The sequence below is a fragment of the Nycticebus coucang genome, chromosome 4 (genome assembly GCF_027406575.1).
Source record: "Nycticebus coucang isolate mNycCou1 chromosome 4, mNycCou1.pri, whole genome shotgun sequence".
In the NCBI taxonomy this organism is placed as follows: Eukaryota; Metazoa; Chordata; class Mammalia; order Primates; family Lorisidae; genus Nycticebus; species Nycticebus coucang.
Genome location: NC_069783.1, coordinates 126632191 through 126657307, shown reverse-complemented (window position 1 = coordinate 126657307; position 25117 = coordinate 126632191). Strand labels below are relative to the sequence as shown.

At 45.5% G+C, this 25117-nt stretch overlaps 1 protein-coding gene across 3 annotated transcripts in view; it reads right to left on the bottom strand.

The window, feature by feature from the left end:
• The window catches only part of CMKLR1 (chemerin chemokine-like receptor 1), a 57227-nt gene that overhangs the window by 19220 nt on the left and 12890 nt on the right, over nucleotides 1-25117 (bottom strand). Inside the window, exon 1 of one of the 3 annotated variants that reach the window (XM_053588908.1) lies at nucleotides 24762-24863. The exons of the other annotated variants lie outside the window; for them this stretch is intronic. The gene's annotated coding sequence lies outside the window, so the exon portion shown is untranslated. Of the gene's footprint in view, nucleotides 1-24761; nucleotides 24864-25117 lie in introns of those variants that run through there. 3 annotated transcript variants of the gene reach the window in all.

The window sequence follows — 25117 nt, the reverse complement described above, 5'->3', positions numbered from 1 at the left end:
GCAATTGTCAGGTAAAGTCCCTCTTGCAATCATGTCTTGCCCCCATAAAGTGTGACACACACCAAGGCCCCACCCCCCTCCCTCCTTCCCTCTTTCTGCTTCCCCCCCCATAACCATAATTGTCATTAATTGTCCTCATATCAAAATTGAGTACATAGGATTCATGCTTCTCCATTCTTGTGACGCTTTACTAAGAATAATGTCTTCCACGTCCATCCAGGTTAATACGAAGGATGTAAAGTCTCCATTTTTTTTAATGGCTGAATAGTATTCCATGGTATACATATACCACAGCTTGTTAATCCATTCCTGGGTTGGTGGGCATTTAGGCTGTTTCCACATTTTGGCAATTGTAAATTGAGTTGCAATAAACAGTCTAGTACAAGTGTCCTTATGATAAAAGGATTTCTTTCCTTCTGGGTAGATGCCCAGTAATAGGATTGCAGGATCAAATGGGAGGTCTAGCTTGAGTGCTTTGAGGTTTCTCCATACTTCCTTCCACAAAGGTTGTACTAGTTTGCAGTCCCACCAGCAGTGTAAAAGTGTTCCCTTCTCTCCACATCCACGCCAGCATCTGCAGTTTTGAGATTTTGTGATGTGGGCCATTCTCACTGGGGTTAGATGATATCTCAGGGTTGTTTTGATTTGCATTTCTCTAATATATAGAGATGATGAACATTTTTTCATGTGTTTGTTAGCCATTCGTCTATCGTCTTTAGAGAAAGTTCTATTCATGTCTCTTGCCCATTGATATATGGGATTGTTGGCTTTTTTCATGTGGATTAATTTGAGTTCTCTATAGATCCTAGTTATCAAGCTTTTGTCTGATTGAAAATATGCAAATATCCTTTCCCATTGTGTAGGTTGTCTCTTTGCTTTGGTTATTGTCTCCTTAGCTGTACAGAAGCTTCTCAGTTTAATGAAGTCCCATTTGTTTATTTTTGTTGTTATTGCAATTGCCATGGCAGTCTTCTTCATGAAGTCTTTCCCCAGGCCAATATCTTCCAGTGTTTTTCCTATGCTTTCTTGGAGAATTTTTATTGTTTCATGCCTTAAATTTAAGTCCTTTATCCATCTTGAATCAATTTTTGTGAGTGGGGAAAGGTGTGGGTCCAGTTTCAGTCTTTTACATGTAGACATCCAGTTCTCCCAACACCATTTATTGAATAGGGAGTCTTTCCCCCAAGGTATGTTCTTGTTTGGTTTATCAAAGATTAGGTGGTTGTAAAATGTTAGTTTCATTTCTTGGTTTTCAATTCGATTCCAAGTGTCACAGTAATGTTTCAGGATATAAAATCAATGTCCACAAGTCAGTAGCCCTTGTGTACACCAATAACAGTCAAGATGAGAAGCTAATTAAGGACACAACTCCCTTCACCATAGTTTCAAAGAAAATGAAATACCTAGGAGTATACCTAACGAAGGAGGTGAAGGACCTCTATAAAGAAAACTATGAAATCCTCAGAAAGGAAATAGCAGAGGATATTAACAAATGGAAGAACATACCATGCTCATGGATGGGAAGAATCAACATTGTTAAAATGTCTATACTTCCCAAAGCAACCTACCTATTCAATGCCATTCCTATCAAAATACCAACATCGTACTTTCAAGATTTGGAAAAAATGATTCTGCATTTTGTATGGAACCGGAAAAAACCCCGTATAGCTAAGGCAGTTCTCTGTAACAAAAATAAAGCTGGGGGCATCAGCATACCAGATTTTAGTCTGTACTACAAAGCCATAGTGCTCAAGACAGCATGGTACTGGCACAAAAACTGAGACATAGACACTTGGAATCGAATTGAAAACCAAGAAATGAAACTAACATTTTACAACCACCTAATCTTTGATAAACCAAACAAGAACATACCTTGGGGGAAAGACTCCCTATTCAACACCCGGCTATTTTTAGAGGCGGGATCTCGCTCTGGCTCAGGCTGGTCTGAAACCTGTGAGCTCAGGCAACCCACCCGCCTAGGCCTCCCAGAGTTCTGGGATTACAGGTGTGAGCCACCTTGCCCAGCCCACTTTACATGTTTTGTACTAACCTGGATGGAATTGAAACACATTCTTCTCAGTAAAGAATCACAAGAATGGAAAAGCAAACATCAAATGTACTCTATACTAACATGAAGCCAGTAGATGATCTAATACATGCCCACACAAGAGAAAAACTCAATTCTATTCAAGTTGTGGGCTGTGGGGAGGAGGGGGGTGGGGAGGAAGGAGAGGGATCAGTGTGCTCCCACCTAATGGCCACAGTGTAAGGGTATATGGCACACCAGAGGGACTCTACGTAACAAATGCAAACATCGTAACCTAATCTTTTGTACCTTCATATTAGTCTGAAATTAAAAAAAAAAAATAGTAATCACTGTCATCTCTACACTTTGCTGAACACCTCTTATGTGTGACAGGACATTGAGAAGCACCGTTACGAGCATCATCTCACCCATTGTGGGTAGCCACTGTTAGGGACATGCTAGAGTCCAGAAACCGAAGCCCAGTGAGGTTAAGAGTCTAGTGCAAGGTCATGAGGCTATTGAGGGACAGGAATGGGAATCTGAACCCAGATTAAGGATCTTACGCTTTCTTTCATACCTCACAGCCCCTACTTAGTATATGTCCTTAGATAGATCCCTGATCCTTTAGGGCCTCAATTTTCCCATCTATAAAAAAAACAAGGAGATTGAGATTGATGATCTCAAAGCCTCCCTCTCAGCTTTAAAAAATATCATGGGCCAAATATCTGTTCCCAGCCTTGTGCTGGAGGCCAGTAAAAAGACAGCATGCGTCAGCCCCATGCTATGTGACCCCAGGCAAGTTGATTTGCCTCTCTGGGCTGTGCGGAAATCACCTGTGAAATGGCAATAACAAAAGCTTTCCTTCTTGAAATCAGGATGGGGAGGGTGTCTTGATGAAGGGATCTTTGTGGACACCTTGCAGCTCTAAGATATCTAGGCCAGAGGTTCAAGGTTAATTTACCACCCTTCCCCCAACCCCCACTGCCACTCCAAGAGCAAGACTGGGTCCTTGCTGGTTACAAGGTTGTCTCAGCCTTCTCCCCCATTCCAGGTTGCACAGTGGCTAACAGCCCACACATGGGACTCAGCCAGACCACGTTCAAAGGCCCCTCCTTTGAACAGGACAAAGTGATTAAGGACAAATCACCTCTCTTCTCTGAGCTGCATCTGTAAAATGGGGCTAATATCATTGCCTCCCTCCAGGGTTATGGTGAGCCTGTCATGAAATAGTGACATGGATGTAGCATCTGGCACGTAGTAGGTGCTCAGCAAGAAATTGCATAGAAAAGTCAGATTGTGATGCTCTGCAAGGAGCATTAGCATTCCTATCTCAGGACAGAAGGAAGGGAGGCTGAGCCTAGTTTGCTGATTCTTAACCAAAGCAAAGGACTGTGTCTGCAGAAACCAGCAGGGCTCAACTGGTTTGTGTCTGAAAGCAGGGGAGGGATGGAACCAAGCCACGGGACAAGACCAGGCCACAGGCCGGAGGTCCATTTCACCTCCTCCCAGACCAGTGCTGCCCTGGTCCAGATGAGGAACCCGGGGCTTCTGCCATCCCCAGTCCCAGCCCAGCCCCATCTCCCTCCCAAGGATGTCCATATCCTCTGCAAGAGCTCTTGCTAAGTATTTCTCACACTTGAGTCAAGTCCTTCAGTTGGAACCAAACTATCATCTGAGGGGTAGAGGAGTTGGTGAGGGCATTAAAACCTAACAAGGAGGTGACCCACTCTCCATGTCTCTGAAGCTCCGTTTCCACTTCTGCAACATGGAAATCATCCAATGTCCCAGATACCATGATGGTGAAGGAAATGACCTCCATGGTGCACCTAAAAAAGCAGTCAGTAATTCATATGCTCTCAAATGATGACAATTTCCCTTTATTCTCATTTCACAGATGAGAAAACTGAGATCAGAACTCCATGCTTTTTCTAAAATGTACCCACCAAGTGAGCAAGTAGGGAAGATGAGAAGTTCCAGGCTGGGCTTCAGCTTCTCTGCCTTAGAACTAGGCTTCAGTTCTAGCTTCCCTGTTTCTCAGCTGTGTGACCTTGAATAGGTGACTCCACCTCTCTGAGCCTCAGGCTACACATCTGTAGCCTCTATCTCAAGGAGTGGTGAGGATTCAATGCTGGTAAAATGCTTCTTACAATCACAGTCACTTTATTAATATTATATAGCACAGGGGGATGTATCTCACAGGGTGGAATTGAAATGTGCTCCCACTGCCATTCAAGGTCCCAGGAGAACTTCACAGGACGCAGGTCCCTTCCAAGATCCATCTGCTCATCCCCTGAGCAAGCAGAGGCCCTGAGCACCTCTGCTTAAGGGCAGCACTTCCTGGGCCCCTTGCTGGCTGCTCCACGGCCCTTTCACTCCAGGCCACCTTACTTGAGAGACTTCCTGCCTCCTGCCTGTTCCCGCCACAGCTCATGTCCCTGGAGGAAAGGTGCTGGTATGGGCTCTGGGAGTGGGGAGCATGGTTTGGCACCTTTGCCCAGAAGAGGTCAGAAAACAGAGGTGCTATTGGAGGGTGATAAAGGGCAGAGCAGGGACCCTCCCAAACAGGATGACTCAACCCTCTGGGCAGCTGAGAAGCTTCCAACAAGACAGTCTTGACATCAGACGGAAGCAGGAGCAGGTTTGACAGATTCAGGAAACAGCACAGATCTGTCCATCCTTTGAAAAGGCTGCTAGTGGGCACTCCAAGAACCACACTCCTTGTTAGATGCTGTGGAAGTAAGAAGGCCCAATCCCTGGCCTTATATGGCACAGCAAGTGGGGCAACAAGTCAGTTGCAGTGTACCAGAGTGTCCCCAGGTCTCTACTGTTGCAAAAACAAGTGCAATCCAAGGAGAGAAAGATGAACCAACTCATTCTTACTTTCAGTTTTCACAGAAGAGCATGTATTTCTTTGTGGGACTGAAAAATACTCATGCATTATCATGCAGGTCCCAGCCTGGTCCTGTTGGTCACCGAGTTTGTGGTCCTGGCTCTGCACAAAGCAAAGGGAAGGTGGCTGGGGGAACAAGGAGAAGCTTCATAGAGGAGGTGGCATTTGAGCTGAGCCTTGGAGGGTGTGAAGCCTTTGTCAGATACAGCAGTGGAGGGAGAAGGCATATCTGCAGAGCAACTATGTGTGCAAAGTGTGGCTAGGGACTGCGTGTGTGTGTTCATGCATGGAACACACAGTGGGGGAGGAGTGATAGCAGATGTTAAGAACAAAATGAGGGGTCCAAATCATGAGACGCCCTATAACCCACCAACTTCATCCAATAGGCAATAGGGAGCCACGGATGGTTTTAAGCAGAGGGTGTCCATATTTCTGAAAAATAAAGTTCCATCTTCTCACCCAGATGGCTGATGTGGAGCTGCACTGGGGGAGAGGAAACTGGAAGCAGTAGAGCAGCAGGGGACCTGATGAGCCGAGGGTCCTTCTGCTAGCTGCAGGCCCATCCAGAAGACACAGACTTTGGGGGCTCCAGACCTCGGGGCTCTCATCAGAGAGCCATGGAGTCTGACAATCTCCCTACTTATTTTTCTTGAGGATTTTTCCTCAGGTTTACTTCCAGTGCCATTTCCATGGCAACCACAATGCTCTAAGAAAGGTCTTGGACGAGCAGATGAATAAGGACCAGCCAGGTCCCTGAGAAGGGCCCACTATGGCCAGTCCTAGGGGCTAAGAACCATCTCCCCCAACCATCAGACCCTGATGAAATCTGGTCATGATGGGAATGGACCCAGGATCTTTCAGCAAGGTGGGGGAGAGGAAAAGAGGAAGGAAGGCAATGCTGAGGAGCTGCTAGAACCCACCACTCATCAGGTAGGTACATCACAGGATAGGCATGCCAGGCAGGTCAGTACAAAGATCCACCAGAAGAGAAGCAGACCCTGGGGTCTTATTTGCAGATTCCAGAAAAGCATCACCCTCCCAAGATTGATGCCTGATATGCTCTGAGCTGCGCCTTCAATTCCACATCAGAGCTCTCTGTTTAACTCTTCCCTAATGAACTGTGTCAAAGTAATAATGTTGATGATAGAGAAATGGAGGTATGCACACAAAGAGAAAGGGTCTTCCTGGCTGTGATGATACAGCAGATTGATGGCAGAACAGGGACTCAGATGTCAAAGCTGTTCCTACTATGGCAGAGACAGTGAGGGGTTAGCAGAAATGTATGAGTATGAACGTGAGATAGTAACACTTGAAGCTCCAGGAAGAACCTGTGTGCACCAGCACAGCACAGAGAGGGAGACGCGGTGGAGAAACATGTGGCAGTGGGAGGAAAGGAGGCCCCAGTGGGAGCTCTGGCCTCTCTTTCCCTTGCCCTGCCCTGGTAAGGCCAGCAGCAAGGAGTTGCTTCCCCAGGACAGGGCTGCCCCAGACATACAGAGCCCCTGGATGGTAGTCTAGATCCCTTGGCCTTAGCTTTGGCAGAGCCTTCTGCCTGGGGCATGCTTTTCACAAGAGCCCCTTGCTCCTCCCAGCTGCACCACACACCAGAATCCAGACAAGGGAGAGAGTCATCCTGCCAAACACACCAGGCATCTGGATGGGAGCTCGGCCCTACACACCAGTCCCCTGCCCAAGAAGGGGGTGATTATTATCCCCATTTCACAGAAGTTGAAACTGAGGCTCTGAAAGGAACCAGATCAGGATCCCCAGCCATGGCCTGGTAGAGCTAGGAATCAAACTCAGACCTGTGAGAGTTGAAAGCCCATACCCTAAATGCCCCCGCTAAACTGCACAGCAATTTCTATGTCCTTGTCACAGTAGCTCCCAATGAGCTAATGGGCACCTTTTACTACCTGGCTATGAGAAATCTTGGAGTAACATCCTTTCCTCTCCCTCGTACTTTCCTTCTGTCTTATGAGAATTGGCTTCTCCAGCGGGACCCAGAAGCCCTCACCTGCTGCCTGTCATGGGGTCCTGGAGTACACTCCTGAGAACAGAAACTGAGAGCCTAGGGACAGTGGCTTTAATTCCCCACCCCCACAAACACACTTATCAGTTCCTCTGGTCAGAATATTTTCATGCCCATTTTTCAGATGTGGAAACTAAGGCAATAGAGAAGCAAGGGCACTGGCCTCAGATTCCTCACTTAGGAAGGGACAGAAGTGGGACTTGAATCTGGGTTGCTGTGACTCCAGGGTCCCCATCTTCAATGCCCATGAGTGTCTCTGTGTTCTGTGGTCTGCCTGCTGGGTGCAGGGCCCTGTGATCTCGCCCTGTTGCCTGGGCAGTATCTCAAACATCCATAACTCTGCCTGATGGAGCCCTTGGTAACCCCAACTCACCCACCTCTGGGCAGTGCCATCTTCACAGGGCAGGCAGGAGGGCTATGTGGACCCCTGAGAGATCCCAGAGCCTTTAGTGGCCCCATGCACCCCCTTCCCAGGCTGCTTTCCCCAGGTGCAGGGCCCTTAGAGCAGTCAGGCAGATTCTGGCCCCTGGATTTCCCTGGATCCAGCCCAGAGAGCTGACAAATGGCTGACATAGCTGCCAGCAGCCAGGACTGTGGAGTATGAGATCCCAGCCTATTCCCAGGCTCCGAGAAGGAGAAACAGGCTGCCCTCCCCCTTGACCCTGTCACCTCTCCCTAGGCAAAGCCCAAGCCATGCCCTAGGACCAGTCTTGCTGGGAAAACTTCCCCCTACCCTATCCATCCACAGAAAACAAAATTCTGGTTGAAGACCAGCAGAGACTCCAGAATCTTAGAGAAGTTTTAGAATCCAGGGTCCCGAGCCTTTATGTTACAGAAAAGGGAAGTGGACAAGAGCAGCTGAGAGCCCCAGCCTGGCTCAGCGGCAGCACACCCATGTGCCAACTCCATGTGCTTGCTGGGTTATCTTGCGTCCTGAATCATAGACTCCTCATCTGCAAAGTGTGTGGATGTAAGGATTTCCTGACGTTGCATATATGGGGTGTAAAAGGTGTTGCATCAGCCCAGTTTGCTGGAGACTAAAGGATGTCCTGGGATTTAAATTATTCAAACAGGCAAGTACCAGGCAAATCAGAACAGTTGGCCACTCTGTGTCTATAAAGAGCCTGGCTCAGACAAACAGGCCGCTTGGCTGTTATGTTTAAAGAGAGGACTTTCTGGAGTCAGTTGACAGCAGAACTTCTAGAAAGTCTGATCAAGTCATTAGAAAGCTCTTCTTTTTTTTTTCTTTTGGTACTAAAGTGACCTTGAGCAACCTGCCACCTTCTTCTCAGGCCTTGTTGAGCCCTCTGAAGTCACATGAGACAACCAAGACAACTGACTGCTCCCTCCCCAGGCAGTAGCCACTTCCCCTTAACCTTGGCCAGCACTTCCTCTACATCATTCTTAACCCCTTGACAGCCCACCTCCTCCAGGTCCCAGGGACAGGCAGAAGGGTATAGAGTACCTTTTTCCTTATAGGTTTGTCCACGTATTTATTTGCTCGTATACTTGCTAGGTGCAGAAGCAGGGTGGGGTGGGTGTCAAGAGAGGCTCATTTGTAAAGGGAACATAAATTAAAAGTGAAAGGAGGAAAGGAAGCATGGGTGGGGTCAGAAAATGGAGCCAGGACTGAGGGAGGAAATGCAGATAATAAGGAATGCCCTGAATCCTTACTTACCGTGGGAGGCCCCAGCCGGACCTACCACTCTGAAAAGCAGGATCAGTTATACAAGTCACCTGCTTCTTTCTCAAAACAAACCTACTGGGGGAATTACCAGGCTCCCTGGTGATAGCAGCAGCAGGACTTTATCCAGCGGTCCGTGAAGAGGGGACATTGCAGAATGTGACCTTGAGACGAAGCCTGGAGTTTCCAGTTGTTTCAAGGGAGACACGGACACTGTCTCCCTGAGCATAATACACACTCCGCGAGAGCCAGTGCCCTAAACTGAACTTCAGGAAAAAACACTTTTCTAGAATATCTGAGGAAAGGCCTGAAGTAAGAAGGCTTCAAGTCACTCTCCCCAACACCGCTCCTCAGAACTGATGTCTTTGACAAAGTTAGCAGCTCTAAGCAGGACAGACACGATTCTCCAGGGTAAAAAATGAGGCTGGAACACAGCCCTTCTCTATACCAGTTGGGGATGGACCTGGGGCATCATTACACTTGTTCATCTGTTAACATGTTTTATGATCCTGACAAGGGCATGGGTGATCCATGTGTAGAGTGAACCTTCAGCCTAGTTTGCCTATGACAATCCCTATTGATGACTCTTGCCCTAACATATACCAAGCACACCCTGTTAGGCTCTCAAAGTGCCTCAGTTTGGACAATAAATCACATGGTCCGCCACTCACAGATCACTCCCTCCTGGGCCCCAGAGGGGAGGGGACAGGGTAGAAGAAGCTTCCGTGAATCTGAGAGCCCTTTGAGATAGGTAACCATCATGAGGCCCATTTGACAAAGGAAATCAAGGTCCAGAAAGGCAGTGGCTACTATTTGAGAAGGCAGCTCTGTGCCAGGCCCCTGTCCCAGGGGTTGCTTCTGCACATAGATGACTATTCTTGTTACAGTTATTTTCCAGATGCAAAGAAAGAGGATGTTTCCAGATAGCTTACAGATTAAAGGTGCCCTTCCAAGACCCCTAAGATGTCAGGCTGAGAAAGGCCACAGAGTGTGCAGATTTCAGAGTCAGCTTCCTTTAAGTCAGGCTCATGAGCCATGGGCCCTTGGACAAGTGGTGTGGCCTCTCTGAGCCTTATTTTGCGTCATCTATAAAATGGAGTTGAGTCTATCAACTTGCTTAATATGGGGTAAGTATGAGTAAAACATGAGAAGCAGAGAAGAGGACTGCAACTCAGCCCCAGCACCTTCAACTGCACCAGGAGGAGGCCATGTCCTCCCTGCCCGGAAGTTCACAGCTCTCAGCAGAACTGGCTGCTTACTTCGAGAGATCATTACAAAATGAAAACAAAAACCCTTATTTGAAAGTGATTAAGGATTTCGAGAGGGCAACCACCGAGCATTAAACTAAATGTGGGCCTTCTGAACCCTGTGTGGTCACACGGCCACCCACCCAGGAGATCGTCCCTGTCCCTGGGCTCTGAGGGATGTGGGAGAAGAGTCTTCCACACTCTAAACCTCAGCAGGACAGAGGCTTGGTGGGGCGGGAGGAGGGAGCACAGGAGAACATCTCCTCAGTGTAGATTGCAAGAGATGAGAAGGAGGGGACAAGAGAGGAGAGACACAGAGGGACAGGAAGAGGAAGACAGAGTGACAGGAGCAAAGCTACAAGGGAGGGGTAGGAAGACCAAGGCATAGCAAAGACAAAGGTCTGAGGGACAGAGACCCAGAGGGAAGAGGAAGGGGATGAGGCTAAAAGGAACCTTCTGCTGACCCCTGAGTAGGTTCAGGAAGACCCAAAGGAGAAACCCCACTGTAGACAGGGAGGGGGCCCATGAATGGTCATCCTTCCGGAGTGGGGGAGGGTTTGGCGTTTGTTGTATTTACACAGTAAGGGTAGCCCTGAACCTTTCCCAATTTCCCAAAGACCAGAGACCAGAGAGCTATGGTTGTGGTGCCAACACAGTAGTAATGGGAGGGGCCGTAACTTGGGGTAGGATGCTCAGAGCTACCGGGCAACCAGTCAGATCAAGTGCTGGTCAGAATAGCCTATGGGAGCTCCTCGGTGTCTCTGGTTGATTTTAACAGGAAAGGTAAATGTTACTTAATGCAAAGCCTGCTCTGTGGCAGGCTGGAGGCAGTGTTTGGGAAGGTCCTGGCAGAGACAAGCTGGACTAAAAGCCTTCTCAGGCTGTTTTCTTAATAGAGCATGGGTTGCAGTCATTGTCTTTTCGAGAGGTTCTCTCCATGCATGGTTATTAACATAAAGGAGAGCCCGCTAGAGCACATTTTTTCTACAAACACTATACCAAGAGTTCAAGGGTACTGTTAGAATTAGATAGCAGGTCCACTGTGTGACATCAGCCACAGGAAGTCACTGTGATGCCTTATGACACTGTAAGGAGGAAAGCTGGAGTCAGGTAGAGCTGGGTTTAAAATCCCAAATGTGTTCATGTGATGGCCAACAAAAAAATTGCAATGATGACCACAGGTGACACACTTATTAGTAATAGAATCACACTTGCTATTCATTTAATGGGGCAGCCATTCAGAATTTTAATTTGGCTTTTTAAATTTAAATTTCTGGCTTGGCAACACAACTCTGTCTAATTGATGATGTTCAAACTATCTATAACTATAAAAGGGTTAGAATGAAAAGACTAATTTCTACCCTACTCCCACCAGCCACCCAGTTCCTGCTACACCCATCTCCTTGTGTGAATTTCTCCTGTCTCCCTCCAGAGTTGCTTTCGACAAATATAAATGTATGTATTAATTTCTCTCCATTTTTTGTATCAATGGAAGTATACTAAACACACTATTTTGCAACTGGCCTTTCTTACCTAACAACACATTTCAGAGATGATTCCATATTAGCATGTAAAGAGCACCCTATCCTTTTTGATAGCTGCATAGTATTCCATTGTAGGTTTTTTTTTTTCCTAGCTTTTAATTAACTAGTCAGCAGGACTTGTTTTCAGTCTCTTACTGTTATAATGTTATAATAAATTGTTGTGTATAATTTATAATGCTATAATTAACATTATATAATGTATAATTAACATGCATATCCTTTCCCACATATTCTTAATAGGTTCTGGAACTCTCAAGAGCTCATCTTTAATAATGACAAAACAGGTTCTAACCCCTCCTTTTGCATAGGCTATACTGTGCTTTGATCCATCAAGAATATCCCTCAAAGCCACTTAGACTGCCTTTCCCCACAGACAGGGCTACATCAGTTGTGCAAGGTCTCGTGAGAAGTCAGGAAACCTTGATTCTCATTCAAAACACACTAGCTGTTCCAAATTCTGGGCCTCAGTTTCCACATTTATCACACATAGATGACAATTGTTCCCAGGGCTGCTGAGGGGATCAGGAAGGAATTCTGCAGATGTGTGACACAATCTACAGTACAAAGGAGGGAATTTATGCCCGAGGTCCCCTTGTCAGCCCCCAAGGGCAGATCTGGATAGTGTGGGTGTCCAGAGAAGAAGCCAATTGGGCTGGAGGAGGACGTCTCTGCAGAGAACATGGCAGCGACTGGCCATCAGTAGGTCTGTGGGCTTATTCCCAGTCCCACGGAGTCCAGAGCCTAACCCCACAAGGAGCCATGTGTAAGAGGTGGCTTGGTGGTCCCAGTGCCAGGGAGAAGCACTGAAAAGCCCCTAGCAGCTGCCAACTTGAAGCTGTTTTGTGTTTTCATTCTGTTTTAAAGTTAAACAGTGACCATACTCCTAGGGTGCAGAGAAACGCCTCCCCTCCATGAGTTGATCCTAGCGTGCTCTACCCCTCAGGAAAGGATCCAAAGGAATTTTCCAGTCCCACCCATGGATCATGAAAAAACAAAGCCTGGCGAGTGACAGAGTGCCCACCCCACTTCCAGGCAGGGTCCTCATCTCCCTGTTTGTAGCACTCACGTCTTCCCTGCCTGCCTCCCTGAGGGCCCCAAGTAACTGACAGAAGAGCCTTTGTCCCCCGCTTCCCTGCCTCCTCACCCTTTGCCAAGACCATGGCCCCATTGATACAGGTTTCTGAGGCCTTGTGAGCATAAACCCTTGGAACTGCCATCTCTTTGAACTGTGAGAACCATCACCATAAGCCCTCTGAATTCCTCCATACCTCACTCTACCCTAGCTTCCCAATAGCCCTGATGATCAGAGGTGAGAAACTGGAGCTCAGAGAGGACAAGCAACCTCCCCAAGATGGCACAGCTAAAAATGGTGAAGATGGGATTTGAACCCAAAGCCATGATTAGCATTTAATAGTTGAGGGCACAGGCTCTGAAGTCAGACTACCTAGTTCAAATGCCAGCTCTGCCACTTATCTGTGAGATCTCCTTGTTACTTAAATTCTTGCCTCTGTTTCCCCATTTGTAAAATGCAGCAGTACTGTTACACACCTCATAAAGTTGCTGTTAGGATATGATAAGAGAAGGAACCCCAAATGCCAAGAACAATAATTTTTGGCCCATGGTAAATTACCATTACTAGATAACTTATAATCTAATAACAATATTTGATATATTATTACATAACAAGTCAATATTATTATTACCATTACCATTGTTGTTTAGTATAATTATGAATGTTACCATTGTATGACATTGCCCCAGACATAAACATGATAGGGTTACAAATGAATTTGTTTAAAAACAAACAAACAAACAAAAAAACAAAAAAACAAAAAAACACCTCCTCCCTCTTGAGTTTCCTCCACACTTAGGTATAAATATCTGATGATAGATTATCTATTTCTCATTCACACCATACTGAGCACATACTACCTGTCATCTGCCAGGTACCAGGCTAAGAGCTAGAAATATAAAAATATAGCCTCTATCCCACCCCTGATACTCAAAGCCAGATAGGAGCAACAGGCAACAGACAGTGAGTAAATCATGACAAGGTAAGTCCAGGGGGTCCTGGGGGAACATGTGGGTATAGCATCAAATCCAGCTTCCATGTCAGGGAAGGCTGCCTGGAGGACTGGAGGGGCTAGCCAAGGCAGCTTCTAGGCTGAGGCAGCAGAGGCACGAGCGTGCTGCATATTCAAAGAATATGGCTGCAGAGGAATGTTATGAACTGAGTTGGGATTTACAGCTTGGATGGTAGAGACTCAGGCACTATGTGGAACAGAAGGAGAGTTTCAGTAAGAATATATGGACTTTGGTCTCTCCCTAAAATCCAAAAAGGAAGGTGTGGCCAGAGGAAGAAGCCCTGGATTTCCCTCCCCAAGCCCTAAGAGGTGTTTCACATGTGAGGGCTGCTTTCTCCCAAGCTCCAGCAGAGCCATCCCACTCCAGGCATCAGGGACTCAGAATTAACATCTTGGGGACTCAGGCCTCTACCACTTATTCCTCCCTGTTTAGAAACAGCTCAAAATGTCAGCCCATCGGAGAGTGAGAACAAGATGGTGGCCGAGTAATAGCTTCCCTGCAACTGGGCACCGTGAGTCTGGGGAGATAAGAATCTGGCTGGTGGGATCTGCCTATAATCATCCCTTTGAGGACAGAGGGAGTCAGCGAGAGACTTCTGGACCCCAAGAGGAGGACAAAAACAGTGGAAAACTGGCAAGTGGTTGGGTGTGTTCGATCGGTCTAATCCCGCCAGCAGCTGTTAAGTACAGCAGCAGTGAGACTACAAATTGGAAAGGCCTTACCTTTGAACTGTCTTGGTGTTTGGACTTGGCACTCAGTTGAACTTCCTTGGGGAGAGCTTGGGTAGGAGTGCAGAGAACTTTGAGCATTGTCTAGGGCCCCAGACTGAGCTGCTGAGCGGACAGAGCTAATAGTGTTCGGCTGTTGGCCGCAGGGAGCCATTGTGAGAGAACTGCCCCAGCAAGCTCCGCCTTCAGCGTTGCAGAGCAAGGATCAGGTGGGAGCTAGTAATCTAGTGACTGAGCAGCCTAAAGGCGGGGACTGAGCTGCCTTATAGCCTTTACCCTCAGGGGCAGAGTGAGACTGGTTTGGCACACTGGGTAAGTGGACAGCCACTTCAGCAGTGATCCCAGCAACAAGCACTTTCCTGGGAAAGCTTCTGCTTAGCCAAGTTTAGTCTTTTAAAAGAGTTGAGAAGAGATTTAGAGTCTCCACCCTGTGGGGTTTGAGAAATCAGAAGAGGCCTCCACTCCTATCGGCATTGTCATTAACATCTCATACCCCAGAAGACCACCTATTGCCCAGACAATATTCAACAAGATATATATACGGCTTTGTTTTTGATTTGTTTGTTTGTTGTTTATTTTTATTGTTGTTGTTGTTGTTATTGTTGTCGTTTACTTGGTGGAGGTGGGGTACTATGTCCCATCAGGTTAGCAAAGAGCTGCTCACCTCAAGGGAAACACCCAAACGGGCACCCCCAGAGGTTGGAGTTTTTTTAAGGTTGTGTCAAAGTACCCTACTGTACACTTATATTGCTCTGTCTCCCTCTTTCTGTGCCTCTCTTCTTTTTGTCAATATTCCCTTTTACCCACCCACTCTCCTTTCTCTATTATCTTTTCCTTTATTTTATGCCTTCTTGCTCTTCAACCTTCTCATCCTTCTGGTCCTGTACCAAAAGAACTCATTGAAACCCTAGTCCACAGGCACGGGAACTTAAAGAGCAAGAGGAAGTGAAAGGAAAATTAGGGCAAGGAAACAGATAAAAGAAATCACTCATGAGGAAGAATCAGCAGCTCCTGGCAACATGAAGAACCAGTCCAGAACAACCCCGCCAAGGGACCATGAGGTAGCTATAAAGAAATGTTAGGAATGACAGAAAGGGAATTTAGAATACACATGATGGAAACAATGAAGGAAACTGCTAATAAAGTGGAAAATAACCAAAAGGAAATCCAAAAACAGAATCAAATAAGAGATTAATGATATGAACAATATAGAAAGCATATAGCAGAGCTGAAGGAGCTGAAGCAGTCAGTTAGGGAACTTAAAGATACAATAGAAAGTATCATCAACAGGTTAGACCATGCAGAAGAAAGAATTTTGGAAGTATAGGACAAAGTTCTTGAGATAACTCAGATAGTTAAAGAGGCAGAAAAGAAGAGACTAAAAGCATAATGTTCACTGACAGAATTATGGGACTTTATGAAGTGTTCCAACATACAAGTTATAGGAATCCCAGAAGGGGAAGAAGAATGCCCCAGAGGAATGGAAGCCATACTAGAAAATATTATAAATGAAAATTTACCAAATATCACCAAAGACTCTGACATATTCCTTTCAAAGGGATATTGGACCCCAGGTCGCCTCAACTCTAACCAAGCTTCTCCAAGACACATTGGATGAACCTTTGCAAACTCAAGACAAAAGAAAAGATTCTTCAAGCTGCCAGGAGTAAGCGCCAGTTAACCTACAGAGGCAAATCCATCAGAGTGATTGCAGACTTCTTTAATGAAACCTTCCAAGCAAGAAGACAATGGTCATCTACCTTTAATCTACTTAAACAGAACAATTACCAGCCCAGAATTCTATATCCTCCTATGCTAAGCTTTAAAATTGATGGAGAAATCAAATCATTTATTGATATACAAACATTGAGGAAATTCACCACAACAAGACCAGCTCTACAGGAAATACTTCAACCTGTTCTACATACTGACCATCACAATGGATCAACAGCAAAATAACAACTCAGAAATTAAAGGACAGAACCTAACTTCCACGCTGATGCAAAAGATAAAATTAAGCAATGGACTCTCACAAAATAAGATGAATAGAATACTACCACACTTATCAATTATCTCAATAAATGTTAATGGCTTGAGTTTCCCACTGAAAAGACATAGATTGGCTGACTGGATTAAAAAACACAAGCCGTCCATTTGCTGTCTGCAGGAAACACACCTGGCTTCAAAAGACAAATTAAAACTCTGAGTCAAGGATTGGAAGAAAATTTTTGAGGCAAATGGAATTCAGAAGAAAACAGGAGTTGCAATCTTATTTTCAGATACATGTGGATTTAAAGCAACTAAAGTCAAAAAAGACAAAAATGGTCACCTTATATTGGTCAAGGGAAAAATACAACAAGAAGATGTTTCAATTCTAAATATTTATGCACCCACTTTAAATGCTCCCAGATTCCTCAAACAGACCTTACTCAGTCTGAGCAATATGATATCTGATAATACCATCATAACAGGGGACTTTAACACTCCTCTTACAGAGCTGGACAGATCCTCTAAATAGAAATTAAACAAAAATATGATATTTAAATGAGACCCTAGAACAACTGTGCTTGACAGACGCATATAGAACACTCCACCCCAAAGATAAAGAATATACATTCTTCTCATCACCCCATGGGACATTCTCCAAAATTGATCATATCCTGGGACACAAAACAAATATCAACAGAATCAAAAGAATTGAAATTTTACCTTGTATCTTCTCAGACCATAAGGCACTAAAGGTGGAACTCAACTCTAACAAAAATGCTCGACTCCACCCAAAGACATGGAAATTAAACAATCTTCTGTTGAATAACAGATGGGTGAAGGAAGAAATAAAACAGGAAATCATTAACTTCCTTGAGCATAACAACAATGAAGACACAAGCTACCAAAACCTGTGGGATACTGCAAAAGCATTTTTGAGAGGAAAATGTATCACTTTAGATGCCCACATTCAAAAAACAGAAAGAGAACGCATCAACAAACTCACAAGCCATCTTATGGAATTGGAAAAAGAAGAACAATCTAAACCTAAACCCAGTAGAAGAAAAGAAATATCCAAAATCAAATCAGAGATCAATGAAATTGAAAACAGAAGAATCATTCAGAAAATTAATGAAGTTAATTAATGAGTTGGCTTTTTGAAAAAATAAATAAAGTAGATAAACCATTGGCCAGAGTAACTAGAAATAGAAAAGTAAAATCTCTAGTAACCTCAATCAGAAATGACAAAGGGGAAATAACAACTGATCCCACAGAGATACAAGAGATCATCTCTGAATACTACCAGAAACTCTATGCCCAGAAATTTGACAATGTGAAGGAAATGGATCAATATTTGGAATCACTCCCTCTCCCTAGACTTAGCCAGGAAGAAATAGAGCTCCTGAACAGACCAATTTCAAGCACTGAGATCAAAGAAACAATAAAAAAGCTTCCAACAAAAAAATGCCCTGATCCAGATGTCTTCACACCAGAATTCTATCAAACCTTCAAGGAAGAGCTTATTCCTGTACTGCAGAAATTATTCCAAAAAATTGAGGAGGAAGGGATCTTCCCCAACATGTTCTATGAAGCAAACATCACCCTGATACTAAAACCAGGAAAAGACCCAAATAAAAAGGAGAATTTCAGACCAATTTCGCTCATCATGACTATAGTTGCAAAAATTCTCAACAAAATCCTAGCTAATAGATTACAGCTTATCATTAAAAAAGTCATACATCATGATCAAGTAAGTTTCATCCCAGGGATGCAGGGCTGGTTTAACATACTCAAGTCCATAAACATTATCCACCATATTAACAGAGGCAAAATAAAGATCATATGATCCTCTCAATAGATGCAGAAAAAGCATTCAATAAAATCCAGCATCCATTTCTAATTAGAACACTGAAGAGTATAGGCATAGGTGGCACATTTCTAAAACTGATTGAAGCTATCTATGACAAACCCACAGCCAATATTTTACTGAATGGAGTAAAACTCAAAGGTTTTCCTCTTAGAACTGGAACCAGACAAGGTTGTCCTCTGTCACCTTTACTACTCAACATAATGCTGGAAGTTCCAGCCAATACAGTTAGGCAAGATAAGGAAATAAAGGGAATCCAAATGGGAGCAGAGGAGGTCAAACTCTCCCTCTTTGCTGACGACATGATCTTATACTTAGAGAATCCCAAAGACTCAACGACAAGATCCCTGGAAGTCATCGAAAAATACAGTAATGTCTCAGGATATAAAATCAATGTCCACAAGTCAATAGCCTTGGTATACGCCAATAACAGTCAAGATGAGAAGCTAATTAAGGACACAACTCCCTTCACCGTAGTTTCAAAGAAAATGAAATATATAGGGATATATGAAGGAGGTGAAGGACCTCTATATAGAACTTCCTTCACCATAGTTTCAAAGAAAATGAAATACCTAGGAATAACAAAGAAAGTGAAGGACCTGTATATAGAAAATTATGAAATCCTCAGAAAGGAAATAGCAGAGATATTAACAAATGGAAGAACATACCATGCTCATGGCTGGGAAGAATCAACATTGTTAAAATGTCTGTACTTTCCAAAGCAATCTACCTATTCAATGCCATTACTATAAAATACCAACATTGCACTTTCAAGATTTGGAAAAAATGATTTTGCATTTTGTATAAACCAGAAAAAAACCTGTATAGCTAAGGCAGTTCTTGGTAATAAAAATAAAGCTGGGGGCATCACCATACCAGATTTTAGGCTATACTACAAAGCCATAGTGGCCAAAACTGCATGGTACTGGCACAAAAATAGAGACATAGACACTTGAAATCAAATAGAAAACCAGGAAATGAAACTAACATCTGACAAACCAAATAAGAACATACTTTGGAGGAAAGACTCCCTATTCAATAAATGGTGTTGGGAGAACTGGATATCTACATGTAAAAAACTGAAACTGGACCCACACCTTTCCCCACTCACAAAAATTGATTCAAGATGGATAAAGGACTTAAATTTAAGGCATGAAACAATAAAAATCCTCAAAGAAAGCGTAGGAAAAACACTGGAAGATATTGGCCTGGGGAAAACTTCATGAAGAAGACTGCCATGGCAATTGCAACAACAATAAAAATAAACAAATGGGACTTCATTAAGCTGAAAAGCTCTGTACAGCTAAGGAGACAACAACCAAAGCAAATAGACAACCTACACAATGGGAAAGGATATTTGCATATTTTCAATCAGACAAAAGCTTGATAACTAGGATCTATAGAGAACTCAAATTAATCCACATGAAAAAAGCCAACAATCCCTTCTATCAATGGGCAAGAGACATGAATAGAACCTTCTCTAAAGAAGACAGACGAATGGCTTACAAACATATGAAAAAATGTTCACCATCCCTATCTATTAGAGAAATGCAAATCAAAACCACCCTGAGATACCATCTAACCCCAGAGAGAATGGCCCACATCACAAAATCTCAAAACTGCAGATGCTGGCGTGGATGTGGAGAAGAGGGAACACTTTTACACTGCTGGTGGGACTGCAAACTAGTACAACCTTTCTGGAAGGAAGTATGGAGAACTCTCAAAGCACTCAAGCTGGACCTCCCATTTGATCCTGCAGTCCCATTACTGAGTATCTATCCAGAAGGAAAAAAATTCTTTTATCATAAGGACACTTGTACTAGACTGTTTATTGCAGCTCAATTTAAAATCACCAAAGTGTGGAAACAGCCTAAATGCCCACCAACCCAGGAATGGATTAACAAGCTGTGATATACGTACACCATGGAATACTATTCAGCCATTAAAAAAAATGAAGACTTTACATCTTTTGTATTAACCTGGATGGAAGTGGAAGACGTTATTCTTAGTAAAGCATCACAAGAATGGAGAAGCATGAATCCTATGTACTCAATTTTGATATGAGGACAATTAATGACAATTAAGGTCACGGTGGAGGTGGGGGAAGGGGAGAGCAGAGAGAGAAAAAAGGAGGGAGGGGTGGGGAAAGGAAGGGCAGAGAGAGGGAAGGAGGGAGGGGGGTTGGGCCTCAGTGTGTACCACACCTTTTGGGGGCAAGACATGATTGCAAGAGGGACTTTACCTAACACATGCAATCAGTGTAACCTGGCTTATTGTACCCTCAATGAATCCCTAACAATAAAAAAAAAAATAAAAATAAAAATGTCAGCTCATCTCCCAAGACTCTGGTTACCTGAGGGCAAAGCTCTCTCCTTCCTTCCTTTCTTCTTCTTTCTCCCTCTGCTTCTCCTTCCTCAGCCAGAATCACAGACATCTGCCCTGATTTAGCCTTCCTTTCCCCAGCTCCCACCCTCTGGCACAGGAGCTAGCAGCTAGAGATAAACTGAAGTCCTCAGGCCATGCCTACCTCTGCACTGCCTCTGCCCACCTTCCTGTACCTTCATTCATCTATAAGTGAATAGAAAGAAGCTGGGCTTTGGAAGCTCTAGCCTAGTCATAATCCAAGAAACACAGTCCAGTAGTCAAAAGCACTTGTAAATTATTTAGATTTTTACTGCCCTCTCTCTCAAAGAACATCTCAGGATATTGCAGTGGATGCTGTTGGTGTCCGCTCAGATCCCCTTGCTGGCAGGGTCACCCATCTTCCATCTGTAGAGATGTTAGACGCCAACAGTTCACAGCTGCCTGCCTTCTTCTCCTGAGAATTGCCCTCAGCAGAACAGGAGCTGCCTCTCCCTGACAGGAACTGTCACAAGTCACACTCCAGAACTCCCTGTGGGATCAGGCTGAGGCTGGTCTCCACCTGAGACCCCATCCTCACTTAACTCCCTCCCTTCCTCTCCTTTTCCTGAGAACAGAACTGGGACTGGGCCAGGGGAACACCTTCCTGGGGGTGGGGGCTGATTTAGGGGCAAGGTGCCAAAAAAACTCACTAACTAAAATAAATAATAATTTAATGCAATATATTTTTTAATCCAAGATTAATTAAAAAAGAATGCATGATGAGTGAAATATCAAATTTTTTTAGAGACAGAGTTTCACTTTGTTCCCCTCGGTAGAGTGCTGTGGCATCACAGCTCACAGCAACCTCCAGCTCTTGGGCTTAGGCAATTCTCTTGCCTCAGCCTCCCAAGTAGCTGGGACTACAGGTGCCTGCCACAACGTCCAGCTATTTTTTGTTGCAGTTTGGCCGGAGCCAGGTTTGAACTCACCACCCTCAGTATATGGGGCTGGCGCCCTACTCACTGAGCCACAGGCACTGCCTGAAATATCAAAATTTTAAATAAAGGTAGGATCCTGCTCAGCTCTTGCATGTGCCTGCCTTATTCATCTCCCCCAACCCTGACCTTGCCCGAGAGCCCACCAAGTGCACCAAATCCCTGTCTCAGGCTCTGCTCCTGGGGAATCCCGACTAAAGCAGGTACCAAGATCAGAACCCACCACAGGGCCTCTTAGATGTTGTGTGGCTCCTTCTTCTGCTCTATGTCCCCTAACTCCACAGAGACCCTGCTACCCCTTTCTCAGCTCCTCCCTACACAGCCCCCTTCCAGCCAAGGCTCCCTCCCATCCTCCCTGCTGCCCTTCCTGGATGGTGAATCTAACACTCACAAGGTAATCATTTCATCCAATTGCCCCAGCTGGGCACCTACTACATGTCGGGTGCCTTGTTCCCTCTGCAGTCCAGCCCTGACTTTTGCAGTGGAACAATCACCGCCATGCCTGGCTCTCTCATATCCCCCCTCTCAGCCTACAGAGACTCTCCCTGAGCTCAAAGGAGCCCAAGAGGCCATCTAAGCTCTACCACCATCACATTTTTGGGATTTCATGAACCAGTTACATTCCCCAAAAAGTTTTGAGACTTGTCATAGAGTGGCCACTGTTCTATATTTACCAAGTAAGGACACCACAAGATGAAAACTGTCCTTCACCATCCCCCCTGCTTCAGAAAAGAAACAAGACATTAATAGCAACAAAAATAGGTGGGACACAGAATCATCTGCTGAAAATATTTCAATTTATGAAAAGTCTATTGACTGTTCTTTTTTTTTTTTTATCTGCAGACTGATAAAAAGTTTGGTCACAGACAGGCTCTGGTGGGGATAGTGTTGTCAACCCTTCTGTTTAACATCAGGGGAAACTGAGACCCAAAGAGCAGCTCTGCCTTTCCCATTCAAACCCCAACCTTTGAGTGCTTCCCTAAGGGAAACTGAGGAACAAACAAGGTGCTGGGGAGATATAAGAACTGGGTTCTAGTTCCAACTCTGCTTCTAATTTTCAGTGAACCTGCACCTCTCTGACCCACAAGCTTGTAAGTCTTTCAAATGACAGTGAGCCGGAAGGAGCCATTTGATGTCAGTTCCTGCCCAATTTTATGGACCCACTTGGCTGGACAAACAGGACTGGCCTCTTTCTCTGACATCATCTCTAGGGACTCAGTCTCCTCTTTTGGAAATGAGTTCTAGGCACCCTGCCAACTCTCCAGCTGCCTCAGAGACTGTGGAATGGGAGGCCAGGAGAGACATTGGCACCTGAGGGAAGAGTCTGGCCGAACCCCCAGGGCCTCAGATGAGAGGCACACAGGGCTACTTCCAGGTCTGGAGGGACCAGTGTGTCCACTGTCCTGGCTTAGCAGGTCACCAGTCTGGCAGAAACCCCACCCAGGCCGAAGGTCCAGTGCCCCCTCTAGGAGACATCAAAGTTTACCTCTCTGGGCAAAACCAATCACTCCTGTGTCTCCAATAGAAAAGACCTCAAGTCCTCAGGTGTTGACAGGGTTCTTGTTGGTTTCCTATCTCTGGGAGCCAGCTGTGATCAGACTTGAGGCTGTGGAAGGAGCACATCTCAGTTGTTCACAAAATATACCCCAACTTCCCAGTCACAAATACAGGGGGACAGACAGGAATAAGTTTCACTAAAAGGGCAACTTTTCAAGTGTTGTTAAGGACTGCCTGGGTTTAGCCTCTGGCTCTGCCATTTAATAGCTGTGTGACCTTGGGTGAGTCACTTAACCTCTCTGTGCCCCTATTTCCTCCAATGCATGATGGAGAGAGGCAAGATGACCTTATGATCTATAAGTGCCCCCCAAGACCTGATGACCCATGAATTCTCAACCCCTAGTTTCTTCCAGATGAGCCATCCTGATGGAAGATGGGGTACAGACTGGGGACCCCTCCCTGAACCTGACCCCAAAACTTTCAAGGGCCTCAGTTTTCACCTTTAAATGCATATGTCTATTATGTCATTGAGTGTAAAAATCACAATCATTTTTTTTAAGTACATGCTCTCAAAATAATGTGTCTTAAAAATAAAAGACACAACCTCAAAATACTTTAGTAAGGGTTTGGTTTTCTGTAAGGAAAGAGATCCTGCCTTCTGAGATCTGCTCCCCTCTGCTGCTGGGCACATCTGTTCACCCCTCATGAGTGTTTGCTGAGCACTCACAGTGTACTGGGTGCAGGGGTTATGGGCGGCTAGGGCATGCTCCCCGCACAGCTGAGACTTCCTTCCTTCCACAGCCTCAGTCTGACCACAGCTGGCTCCCAGAGGGAGGAAACCACCAACAACCCAGCTGGCACCTATAGCCCCAAGGACCCTTCCATCAGGAACAGTAAAAGCTTTCCCATAAGATGTAAGTAAGGTTTATCCATAAAGATGCTCCACTAAACCTCTGGAAGGCCACAGTTGGCTCAGAGCACTGGCTGCAGAAGAAAGGAGGGAAAAGAGAAAGGAGGGAAGAGTGGAGGGGAGTGGAGGGAGCGTGAGGGCAGAGAGACACTGAGAAGATAGGGACCAGGATGCCTGAGTTGCCCCCAGCATGTCCTCGTGAAATCCCAGGAGAGAGACAAGCTGGCCACCACCCCCTGGTGCAGCCAGAGGATCCCCACAGAGGGAAGCCTTACAGGTAGTTATAGAAACATGCCTTGAGGGCCTGCTTGGGACCAGGCTCCTTTCATTTCACCTCCTTCCCTCCAAACACCTGGGGGGCTCAGACTGCAGCCAGGTGAAGCAGCTTCCCCAAAAGTCCCACAGCAGGAAAGACGGAGGTGGGGGGCTTCTTACTAAGTCCATGCCAAGGCTAGGGACAGGGGTAGCTAGAAACAAAACAGCTCCCCCTTTGCCCTCACTACAGGCTTCCCTAAGTGAACCTCTCCCAGGTGTGTGGTGGCCTCCACTCGGGCTGTTATGAGCCCAATCCCAGCTCTCCTCCCCCACTTCTAGATTTTTTCCTTTAAACACCTGACTGTGGGAAAGAAAAGAAAGGAAGGAAAGTAGGCTGGGAGGGAGGGAGAAAATAAGTAAAAGGTACCCCCTCCATAGATTCATCCCACACTGTCCTAGCCCTACCACCACGTGAGGAAGCATCATTCTTATTCTGACGTTACAAATGAGAAAACCAAAGCCACCGAGGGCCATCCTGCCTTTGCAAGCACACGGTAATGAGATGCACTTCTCCCACAGTCACCCAGCTCCCACTGCCCCATCCTCTCCCGGTGCCTGCTTCCAACACCCATGCAAGGAAGGAAGGGACATCTGTGGGTTGGAGGACAGTTTTACCAGTTCCAGAGAGTAACAGGGACTCCAGGCTCCTTAACCAGGGCACAGGACACAGCTGGGATAACCACTTCTCCTCCTAGGCTCTGGAAGGCTGGCAGACAGGCAGTAGACATGGTTGTGCCAAGATTGCAACACCAGCCTCCAGGCCTCCCCGGTCTGCCCTATTCCTCTGAGCTCTACTAATGCAACTTTGTCATATTTTTTTAAAAAAGGGGAAAAAAGTCAACCCAATTCCGGTCATTCTGTCTACAAGAAAAGGGAGGGACAGAGAGGCTCCAGTGGAGGTGTGAGGAAGTTGGAGCTGTAAACTTCTCCTATGAAATTAACTCAGTGTTTCCTGTCCTCAGGTCCTTGAA